General features: G+C 36.2%; 1 pseudogene; it reads right to left on the reverse strand.

Annotated features, from left to right (window-relative positions):
• Window positions 1-1,610: 1,610 nt before the first annotated feature.
• LOC149232507 (putative anthocyanidin reductase) lies at window positions 1,611-12,220 on the reverse strand (annotated as a pseudogene).
• Between the last annotated feature and the right edge of the window lie 697 nt (window positions 12,221-12,917).

The following is a 12,917-nucleotide window of genomic DNA, read 5'->3' on the forward strand; positions in this document are numbered from 1 at the left end:
TATATAGAGAGAGAGAGAGAGATATAAGAGTGATACAATTTATACAACAATTTCTAGAATTATATATATTTTAATTTTCAAATTTTTTAGTATGTTGAATTTAGAATTAAATTTTGTTTTTTTTTTATCAAATTTTAAAGTTGTGAAACTTAAACATTAATACATGTGTTTGTGTCTATTTTTTTGAGGATTATCTCAATTGGTTGAGTCTATATTATTAAAGTACTTTTGCTATTTAAAGGTTGAGTTCAATTTCCCTTTAACATATTATTAAATTATATTATTAATATTTTTAATTGAAAATATAAATAATAAATTACATAAACTCATTGCAAAACATTTTCTCTAACAAAAATATTTGTGAAAAAAAACAAAATCAAAACCAATAAAATTGCTTGTTTTGACTAAATAAAATTGAATACAATTCTATTTTTAAAATATAAATAAAAAATTTATAAATAAATTTGGAAAAAAAATATAAAAGAATTACAGAGAAAATTGAAATTCATTGGAAAGCAAACTTTTAAAAATATTTGTGATGGAGTTCACAGTGTTAACAAATAAGTACATTCTCAAGTAATTTAGAAAAATTACACATATTTCCTTCCTATGGTGTAACCACGTAGATAACCCGAATTGGCTAATATATTGAATTTATATATATTTTAAAATGTATTAAGATGTTAAAAATTCCACGGTATATGTTTTTTTAGATTTAAGGATATTTAATTTATTTATATTTAAAAAATATATTTTAAATAATTGAAAAACCATAATTTAATAGATATAGCTCATTTAATTCAGTGCTCTTAGTTGTTTAGATAAATTTCTTCTATACTCATAGTTTTGGAAAAAATAAATAAAATTATGAGAAATTTAAAAACAATAATATGTTTTTTTAGATTTTTTAATACGTTGAATTTGTTTATAATGTATTTAAATAATAAAATTTCATAAATCATTAAATTTTGTAGAAAACAAAAAAAATTAAACTGAAATTTATTATTTTATAATATATATCTAACTTTTAACAGGTTAAATATGTTATCACTTTTCAAAATAAAATTAAACAACTATTTATTAAAATCAATAATATATAATATTGATGAAGAATTTTAGTTTAACTTTTCTATTTTTTTGGAAGTTTTTACTAGTTAATTTTGTTACGAAGATTATAATTTTTAATTGTGAAATCCAAGCCATTCAATTTTCTTAAAAGATTTCAAGAGGCTAAATTTATTAATATATCACATAATATATTTGCTGAATCTATTAATATATTACATAATATATTTTATCACAATTCTTTCACAGTAATATTATTAATTAAATACCTAAAATACAAAGATAAAATAATTAAACAATAATCTGATCCTATTCTTAGTTCTGGCTCAGGACTGTGATTAGTATGACAACTCGATCAGATTGTCCAGTTGTATAAAAAGAGTCATTAGCTGTCTCAAATTCGTCAATTTGATTTTTTTTTATAAAAATAGAGATATATATTCAAATCTAATCTCCCTTTGTGAGATACCCTAAACACACCGCGGTCTTATTGCCATCGCTGAACAAACATCCCTTTTTGTTTAATGGACAATGGACTTCCCTAATTAATTATTAAGCAGTCCCTTGGTCTTTTCGTATTCCACACTGTCATCGTAAATTTAATCAATGCCAAATGTGTAGGAGAAACCACTCTCCACCAATTTCTTCAACGGAATGTTCACCTTTGGGATCTCTGGCCCATCCTCAAACCTGGATGTATACACACAAACATTCAATTGCTCAATACTGGTATATACCTACATATCTAGACAATAGAAGGTGATACGATACTGATAATGATGGTAGGTACTGTGATGGGAGGATGGTAAGCCCCAACTGTATTAAGTATAATTTGTACCAAGTAATGATCCTTGAATAACATTCATAAACAATAAGAAATATATTGAAGACTTTTAGTACCTATTAAGCCATATATGTAAATATATATTCTATGAATATCGGTAAAAAGAGCGTTAATGGGGCTGGCTAGAACAATAAACAGTTGAGAACAAATACTGCATCTCTAAGTTCTTAACTAATGAGATTATTCACCATTTTGGAAATTAAGAATATATTTAATTAAAGAAAGACCTTGCAGCAAACAAGAAAAATTGAATAAGAGTTATATTCATGTTTATAATAAAAACATTATACATAAGAAAAAAAATCTTTAGAAATTTAGAATTCATAGTTACCAATTAACTTAGACAATACCAAGAAGGAGAGTGGAAGGAAGGATTCAACCTCATTAGAGTATTCAGATCTTGGTTTAGCTATGAAATTTGCCATCATAGACACATTTTATGTAACCACGTGGCCGAACCCTAATGAAACTTGAGTTGAGATGTCAGGAAAAGTAATCCGGACACACAGATAGATAGGCAGAAACCCTCAAGAAACTGAAGAAAATGATGGGTGTTAGTGTTGGAACCTGTGAACCATGAAGAAAGAAAAAGATGTTTCCACAAAATTGATGAGGTTTGAAAAGTTATGATAGAACCAAACGTGAAAGCCAATTTCAGAATGAGTGACTCCTTTAGGAGGAATAAATCTAAATATAAGAACAATGGACTAAGGATCAAAAGTAATTACCTGTAATGAAGTCAGCGTAGTCACCGATCTAGGAGGATATCGATGGCCACCCGCCTATTCCACTTGGCCCACACCATTGTTTCTTTCAGTTTTTCAGTTTCCTTAATTGTAGCACAATTTACTATTTTTGGAAGTTTTTTGGGTTGTGAATTTTTGGAGCCGTTTTGAGGCCCTAAACAACGTTTTTCTGAAAAATGAAAAAACATGAGCCTTTGACTCATGCTTCTAGTCAAAAGTTGTAGTCTTCAGATAGATTTTTCTAACGAGGTATTGTGCGCATCAAACGGAGATCATATGCTAAAGTTATGACCCCGAGAAGTTGATGCACCAATTTACCCAAAACGGTCCCATAGTTTTGGCGCTTCATTTCCTAGGCTAAGGTTTTTGGATGTTTAGGATTTTCCATTGTTTTTTAATAATAAATAGGCCTTCGAGTCTCATTATAACACAGTTCATAGGCATGTAGCCGCCACATCTCTTCTCAAAAATAAACTACCATCGCCCGAGCTAGTTTATTTCCATTTTTGTATGTAAACATATTTTAGTTCTTTGATATTATTGAAATGAAGTTTTATTTCTTCTGCATCACTATGTATATGTATATTTCAGTATTTTTTTGCGTTCCTCCATAAGTATGCATCAGTGGTATCTGAGCGATCTTCTCTTTCTATGTTTTTCTTTGCATGTCCCCAACGAGTTCAGGGTATAAAGAGTTAGGGCTCGAATTGGTTGAACCTTTGCAAGACCAACCTCGCCAACTTCGACAGTCTCCCATGGCGAAAGAAAATAAATACGAGGGGGCAGGAGATCCTTTCAAAATATTTATTGAGGAAGCCCTAGAGTGACATATGAACGTGATGATGGATAACTTTAGCAATATCCTTCGGTGACTACCCAGGCGATGCATCTTCATCCATTAACCACTCTGGAGGTGCCACTCCTTTTATGGTATAAGTTAGCTTTGATATTCCCATATTTGAGGGCCAGATAGATTCATATACTGTAGATAAATAGTTAAATATGTTGAAAGTATATTTTACAGTTCATGAATTCTCCAATCAGGAAAATATTAATTTTTCACTTCTTAAAGCTGCCCCACACATCAAGGGTTGGTGGGAAACCTACTGTGAACAAAAGGATGAGAGGGAATCCTCACTATTTTCAGTCGCACCCACTTCGAATTCTTTCCGAGATGCCATCAAGGAACAATATTACCGTGTTGGAAGCTATGAAGATAAATATAGAGTGGACCATGCTATAGCAGGGAATGGAACAAGATGTGCCGAAGTTCAAGAATGTTTTCTATACCCTTCCCAAAAAGTTGGGTATCAAGGATTTTGAATGACATTTTGTACTCAAGTACCACGACTCTCTACACAAGTACATTGAGGATGAGATGGATTTCCTAGACATCTCATCGCTTTGTGTCGCCTATCGATATGCTATCAAGATTGAGTAGAAATTTAAATAGAAGAAGCGAGACTTTGTATCTGTGAATCAAAAGAAAAGGAAAAGCACTCCCAAGCTGCAGAACAAAGAACAAAGCCAAGGTTGGGAAAACTAGGACAACCTGTTGAAGCTGCAAGTGAAGAACAACAACACGAAGACAGAGAAGGACAAAAGGAAATGGTGTGACTTCCATAAGAGTCCCACTCATAACTCAAGTGAGTGTCGAGCCAAGCAGTCACTGGTGGCAGATATGAAGTCTTCCAAATTAGATACATGTTCTGACTTAGAGTCAGAAACTGGCAAGGGGAATGACAAAGGGAAGCAAATTACCGATGTAGACCCTAGTGCCATTTTTTCCACAACCAAGATCCAAAAGCCTGAAGATCCAGAGGAGAGGGAGTGACTCTTCCACTCATAGATGTGGGTCAAGGGTTCTCCAATGTAGTTCATTTTCGACAGCATGAGCCAAAAGAACCTCATTTCATGAGAGGTCATGAAGCGGTTAGGCCTACTGACCACACCACACCCCTATTCATACACCATCGGGTGGCTTCACCAAGGGTGAGATCTTTGTCTCAAACAATAGTGTCGCTTTCCCGTAGCATCAAAACCTTTATGGATGAGGTATTGTGAGATGTTGCTCCTCCTGAAGTTTGTGATGTATTATTAGGCCAACCATACTTGTGGAAGTAACATGTTGTGTACAAGTCTAGGCCTTGCACTATTATTACTACTTTGGATGATAAGTTTTACAGGATACCAAAGGTAGCATTTTCTATCATTGTTTCTTTGATCACTGTGAAGCAATGTAGTAATATCATTTTTTATGTTGGGAAATTTGTTTTCCTTATGATTTTCCCTTATGAAAAGAAGAGATTGTCACCACGACCTTCAGAAAGGGCTCCTCTACACGACAAAAGTATATGGGCAAGGCTATGGAGGAGTACATGGACATCTTCACATCACCCACAGGGGTACCTCTACATTGTCAGGTCAAGCACTCTGTCGATCTGGCCCTGGGCGCACCACTACCCAATGAACTGACCTATCGACACTCTGTTATGGAGAACGATGAAATCAAGAGGCAAATTTAGGATTTGTTACAAAAAGGGCACATCAGGCCAAGTTCATCACCCTGTGGGAGCTCGATCATGATGGTACAAAAGAAGGACATGATATGGAGACTTTGTAATGACTATCTAGAACTGATCAAGATCGTTGTCTGGAGAAAGCATCCAATCCCACAAATTGATGACCTTCTCAAGCAGCTTAAGGGGGCCAAATATTTCAGCAATATTGACTTGAAGTCTGGTTATCACCAAGTACCGATTGAACCCTCTGATGTGTGGAAGACTACCTTCAAATATAATAAGGTCCTTTTCGAATGGATGCTCATTACTTTTGGGTTGACGAATGCCCCCGCAACCTTCATGATGTTGATGGACGACATCTTGTGACCCTTCACCAACTCATTCATGGTGGTGTATTTGGATGACAATATGATCTTCATCTATAGTTGGCAAGAGCACCTCCACCATATTCAACCAATCCTCTAAACCCTGCAGCAACACAAGTTGTGTGCGAATTCGAAGAAATGCACTTTTGGTGTGACCTAGGTTCAATATATGGGGTACATCATTGATGAAAAGGGTGTGCATGTGGATCGAGCCAAGATACAAGTAATTAGATATTGGTCATCCCTGACCACTCTAACAGAGCTCTGCATCTTTCTCGGTCTTGCCAACTTCTACCACAAGTTCGTGTTGGGGTTCTCTCATATCGCTTAGCCCTTGAGTCAAGTCACTAAGGGAGGATAAAAACCAAAGTTCTTTTGCTATGAATCTCAATAGAAGGTATTTTTCGAGTTGAAGCATCACCTCTTCTCTACACCAATGCTAACATTACCAGACTTACAACAACCATTTGAAATCAAGACAGATGCCTCTGACTATGCTATTGGTGCAATTTTTACTCAATAGGAGAATCCAATGGCAGGTCACAATGAGACACTTTCAGATACTGTACAAAAGTATTCCACCTATGACAAAGATATGTATTCCATTGTGCAGGTCTACTGACAATGGAAGCATTACATTATGGAGAAAGAAATGGTCATCCAGAAAGAGCACCGAACCTTGCAATTCATACAAACACAAGGGAAATTGTAGAATGATCACCATCAGAAATGTTCCACATATCTAGAATATTTCCATTTCAACATTAAGTATAAGAAAGGAAACACCAACAATGTTGCAGACTGCCTCTGTCGATTATCAGTCATGGCGCTGACCACTGTGCTTGAATCTTGTGGGAACGATACTACACGGTGGTCGCATCTTTAAAGAACCGATCCTGAATTCGACAAAACATACCAGACACTCTTGGAAGGAAAGAAACTTCAAAATTTTCACCTCCAAGATGCATTATTATGCCACTAGGGACACCTTTGTGCTCCTTCATCGAGCATTCCAAGATGGTTTATGAGGCGCACTACAGTTGGGTCGTTGGACATTTCCAGGTAAAGAAAACTATGGCAGTGTTGTAGAAGTATTTTTATTGGCCGAACCTTCGACAAGATGTTGGGAGGTACATCAGATCCTGCACTGCCTACACCATTTCCAAACTGACCCTCAAGAAGCAAGGCATATATACTTCCTTACCTACTCCTAATCGACATTGGGAATCCATCTCCATGGATTACATGTCGGACCTTCCTTCTACTAAGCAGGGCAATGACTGTGTTTTTGTGCTCATCGACAGATTCTCTAAGATGGTCATTTTGGCGACCTGCATGAAGAGTATCATAGTAGAAGTCATTGCTAAGCTCTTCTTTTAATCTGTGTGGGTACACTTTCGGATCCCATAGTCCATTATCTCAGATTGGGACAACAAGTTCCTAACTACATTTTGATCAAGTCTCTCGTCGATGTTGGATACCAAGCTCACTAAATCCACGACTTTCCACCCCTAAACTAATGGCCAAACAGAGGTCGTCAATTTGATGAGCGTATACATTCTGCACATGTACAACTTGAAGCATCCATGCATATGGGATAAAAAACCTCCCCTATGGCCACATCCCATTTTAGGTGGGATTCAGATTCCAGCCACTATGTCCCATTGATGTGGCCATACCATTTGTAGCTACTTAGACAGATTCAACTCATATCCAGTTTGAAGTTGATAGGGTCAACAACTTCATTGAGCACGTTTAGCACATTCGCCAATAGGTCCATGACATATTGGACATAGCCAATTCTAAGTACAAGCAGCATCATGATAAGCATCAGGTGCCACAAAAGTTCCATGTGGGCGACAAAGTTTGGTTACATTTGGAGAAGGAGTGCCTCGCTAGGCCCCACTGCAAGCTTCGCCCGCTATGATATGGACCTTACACCATCACTAAGGTTTTAGGGAATAATGCTTTCAACCTCAGCATTACACCATTCCTTGGCCTGCACCGAGTGTTCTATGTGGAATTCCTTTGACCATACTTTCCACCACTACTCAACACATCAAACATTTCAGAACAACACACACCAACCAAGTTAAACTGAGACTGCATGTAACATGCCACAACTGATCAGATCATGGACACATAGACCAAAAGTACTAACCAATAGAAGATCTAACTATATCAGGTTGTCAAAGCTGACCAAGTCTTGTACCAAGGAAAGTGGCTCACTAGGGACCAAGTTCAACAGAAGTTGCCTCATCTCATGGAGGCACTCAACGCAATGGATACCATTGTTTCTTAAGAGGGGAGGAATGATCCACATGGATATCGGTGGACACTCACCTATTCCACTTAGACCCCCACCATTGTTTCTTTTAGTTTTTAAGTTTCCTTAATTGTAGCACAATTTATTATTTTTGCCAGTTTTTTGGATCCTGAACTTTCGGACCCGTTTTAAAGCCCTAAACGACTTATTTTTGGAAAATGGGCAAACTGAGAATTTAATTAATGTTTTCAATCGAAAGTTGTAGCCCTGAGATAAATATTTCTAATGAGGTATTTCAAGCGTCAAGCGAAAATCATATGCCAAAGTTATGACCCCGGGAAGTTGATGTACCAATTTACCCAAACAGGGCCCATAGTTTTGGCGCTTCACCCCCTAGGGTTAGTTTTTTGTATGTTTAGTGTTTTCCATTGTTTCTCAATAATAAATATGCCTTCAAACCAAATTGTAACATAGTTTAGAGGCATGTAGTCGCTGCATCTCTTCTCAGAGATAAGCTACCATTGTCCTAACTAGTTTATTTCCTTTTCCGTATTTTAGCATATTTCAATTCTTTGATATTAATGAAATGAAGTTTATTTCGGCTTCACCACTGTGTATATATTTATTTCTGTATTTTGTTGCATTCCTGCATACGTCTCGATCAGTCACCCATCTAGACCTGAAAGGCATTGTGAATCTAAGGCTTTAATTAAGGAGAACTTACAACAAGAGGAAAAGGGTTCCTTGAACTAATCTTGTAATAATGCACAACAGAGAAACATTTAATTCATTAAAAATTAGTAACCATATTGATACATTTTCTACGAATTTGCTAAACTTCAATCTTGGAGTGCGGTTCTTCATTCCCAAACCCTTGGTTCAAAATATTTATATCACTGAATGAAAAGCTCTAACAAGTGGTAGCTTGGAATCACAATTTTATCGAAGGGTCAGGTCGAAGAAACCTGCGGCAGGAATATGTAAGGAAACGAGGATAGGAATTAATTGAAAAAGGAAAAAAAACTTGTTACCGACCAAGAAAGTGCTGGAGAATGAAATTGTCAATAATTTTAACTGAAAACCAAATCATCAAAATCGTTGTGCCCAGAAAACCACTTAGTGAAGCTTCTTTGTAGGCACCAGTGTAGATTTTCATTCATGGCTGTAGACAAGCATAATCGAAACACATAAGCTACGAATGCAAAAGAATTTATGGACACTTTATTAAAAAAAATCACTCGACAAAGGATGGTCTTGTTACAAGAAACTCTAGACGATTTGGTCAAAACGATTTGGTAAAGTGAATTGACCCTGTTAGGATTTGGTTCGGAGCTGCATACCTCATCCTTTGAGAGAGAAAGATGCAAATGTGCTGACCTTGCGGCGGAGGGGATGGTTAGTTACCCCTAACCGTCTGGTGCACATGAGAGTCATTCAATGAAAACCATTAGGAATCGAAGACAATAATCAAGGCATTTGCCGAAGCTGAATCATACCATCAACCCCATTCTCGTGAATGACAAATGGTATTCGAGAAAATTACACAAGCCTAGGTTATAGTCATCGATGGAGTTAATCAATTCGCGTTGATTACTCAGAAGCAAGGTCTCACATTTAGATACAAATCCATGTTAGGCCATATGAAGGTATGAACATATAAGAATGTGTTGGACAAATTGACTCATAATTGATCTCTCATAAGATCCCTTATGATATTAAAAGTTAACCCAAAGTTAGACCAGGAGTAAATTGCGTAGGATTCTCTAGAACCTGTATTTAATTGATAGTTCATGTGTCTTTATATGAGGTTGGATGGTGACATTACAACAATGATGAACATCACAATTATATACATACTTACTACAAAGTTTGTTCAATATAAAACCATAGGGTGTTAATTTTTAGTTTTTAGCTACATAGTAAATGTAAATAAAATCTTTCCTTCACTATTGTGTCAAATTATATACATAATTTAGGAACACCTATATCCTTAATTGAGAAAGTGGAGCAATCTCTTGATTGGTTAAGGAAGTGTGTGGGACCTAGATGTAAGAGTTATATCTGGGATGTTATGCTGATGAGTATTTCTTTTGTTGTTTATGTATATATATGGCAGAAGATTGTGTGTGCACATTGTATGTGGTAGTGAATGGTTAAACATTAGAGTTTCTTTACTTTTTCTCTTAAGAATAACTAGAAAATCATATGTAAAAATTGTTCCTTTGTATTTTTAAGCCAGATTGATTCAAAGACTTGCCATGTGTCATAATGTTAATATTTTATATATATAAAAGGGAGAGACCGAGGAAGAAAGACACCCAAAGAATATATTTATATATAAGAGAGATTATATATTTATTGTTTATATATTTAAATTGATTTTAGTATTTGAATATTTTGATTCAATATGATTTTTTATTATTATATAAATTATATAATTAAAAAAATATTTTATATTTTTATATTTTTAATTTTTTTATTATATAATATTACAGCTCTCATTAGTCCTCTAAATTTTTGGGAAACCTCTAGCCGTTTCGTACCGAAGTTCCGAAAGTTCCTACGTTCTAGAAACTCATGCAACATAGAAAAAAAGAGAGTTGTTTTTAGTGTTATTGTTTGGATTTCCTAGTGTCGGAATCAGGTGGAAAAATTTGAGGTTAAATTTTGATTTGGATTATTGAAACTTGTTTTTTTTTACTATAAATATGGGATTCAGCATCCTCAAAAACCCGTAGGGCACTTCGATTGTGCTGTCTTACCCATCAAACTTAGAGTTTCAATAAATTACTATCAGATTTTGAAGAAATTAAATCGAAAAAACGCAATCAGAAAAGCTTCTAAAAAACCACACTAAAAGCAACTCATAAAAAAATCTTTAAACTGCCTCAAATAAATAGAGATACATTGTCAAATCTACTTCCTTTTGTGTGTGAACGGAATGATCACATACTCCAACCACACCGCGGTTTTATTACCATCGCTCATCAAACATCCTTTTTGTTTTTTGTTTAGTGGTCTTCCCGTCTTAATTAAGCATTCCCTTGTTCTTCAAGTATTTCACCCCGTCATCGTAGATCTCATCAATGCCACATTTGAAGGAGAAACCACTCTCCACCAATTTCTTCGACGAAATGCACATCATCAAACCTGGACGTATACACACAAACATTGAATTGCAATATATACGCATACACGCACTATCCAGACGACAGGAAAAGGTAATACATTCCTGATATTGATACTCACTGGGTTGGGACATTGTACTGCGGAAAGCGTTTTGACAAGTAGCCTGCGAGGTCTGAGATGGAGGTGCTGATTGAACAGCATATGTAGCGGCCCTGTGCAGAGGGGTTGTCCATCAAGAGAATATGAGCACTGCAGAGGTCGTCAACGTGTACCAATTGAAGGCATCCATATAACGTCGTCAACTGCTTCAAATACCCCAAGAGCTGTGGGTTGCCGGTGAGGAGTGAGAGGGCCACCTGAAGAGTGCCGGGCACGTCTGGGGTGATGGAAGAGCCCGCGACAAGCACAGGAATGATGGTCACCACATCCAGAACAAGCGTATTGGAGCGCTGCTTGCTCTGCCAAAATCTTGGAAACAGCATATTCCTGCACCGTCAAATAAATCATGTCCATTAGATCATAATGAAACAAGGATTTGGAGATCTTGTAGGTTATGCGTTAAAACTTTGGTGTATGTAGGTATCTATCTACCGACCCAGGAAGTCGGCTTTTTAGTCTGCAGGGAATCAACGTCCGTCGAGAAGGATTCGTCAACGCTCTGATTCTGCTCCAGAGTCGTGGTTCATAAACGTAGCTGCAGACGATGTAAGCACCACGCGCTTCACTGTTTGGGCTTTTGTGCACGCCCTCAGAACACTCAGCGTTCCCTCTAAGTCCGGCCTTATCACATCGTTCTACCGGAGGACGAATTAAATAAATATATCAGCATTTCGGTGTATTTGGTCCACGATGCATTTCAAAATGTAAAGGGAGATTTAGAGGGGTTTACCTCTGGATCATTGGCTGTGGAATCCATAGGAGATGCTACATGAAGAACTCTTTGGCAACCGGCGACGGCGGCGTCGAAACTGCCGTCTTCCGATAGTTCAGCTCTAAAGAGCTTGAGCCGTTCAGCAGCTCCGGGAATGTTCAGGAGATGGCTCACCCTGGCTTCGTTCTCTGTGCGTCCACCCAATAATATTCTTGTTAAACGTACTGAAATAAAAGGCGGAAAGCTTTCTGGAGAAGAGGAGATGCAAACCTGGGTGGCGCGTTGTAGCACGGAGAGTGTAACCCTTGTGGAGTAAGCGCTTGACGATCCAGGAGCCCACGAAACCTGCACCTCCCGTCACGAAGAAAGTTGTTGCTTGACGGCCTTTACAATTGATGGTTTCACAGGCCATTTTGAGGAATAATGGGTGCCTCCTTTTTCCTTCAAATATTATTACGAGAGAGACAGTTTCCCTGAAACTTTACAATCAGAACGCAAGCGCCTCCATGTAAGGTTTATTTCACCACATCTACACTTGTAAATTGTGGACGCCAAGCGTTCGGTCAGGTTGTGAATTAAAGTTCTTCGGTATGAACTATAATTATTTATAATATTTTATATAATAATTATTGTTTGGTACAACACAAACAGTCCAAACACGAAAACTCATAGTTTTACATAATTCTTATAAAATTTTATTGAAATGCAGTTCAAGTTTATTATTAAATCGAGGTATTTAATAAAATACTAAAAAAACAATAAAAATTACTTGCGGGGAAAAAATCCAATTTATTGTCTAACGTTGTCTTTATGTCAAATTTGACAACTCACAAGACACCAATATATATTAAACTAGTTTTGGGAGAATATTTATTAATTTATATAAAATATTTTTTTTATAATATTTTTCATTTTTATTTGTTTGACTTAATTTTACAATTTTGATATGTTAATTTTTTATTTATATCATAGATTTGAATTATAAAAATTTATAAACAATTATAATAACAGTGTGACATTTCAAATATATATGTGTGTGCGCTCAATACAGCTTGAGTGGGTCTAAATGTCAAGACTGTATTTCTTCTTAAAAAGTCATAGGTTCAAAA

Source organism: Pinus tabuliformis, chromosome J (assembly GCF_031772625.1).
Source record: "Pinus tabuliformis cultivar Carrire ecotype Pingquan chromosome J, CPIR1, whole genome shotgun sequence".
Classification (NCBI taxonomy): Eukaryota; Viridiplantae; Streptophyta; class Pinopsida; order Pinales; family Pinaceae; genus Pinus; species Pinus tabuliformis.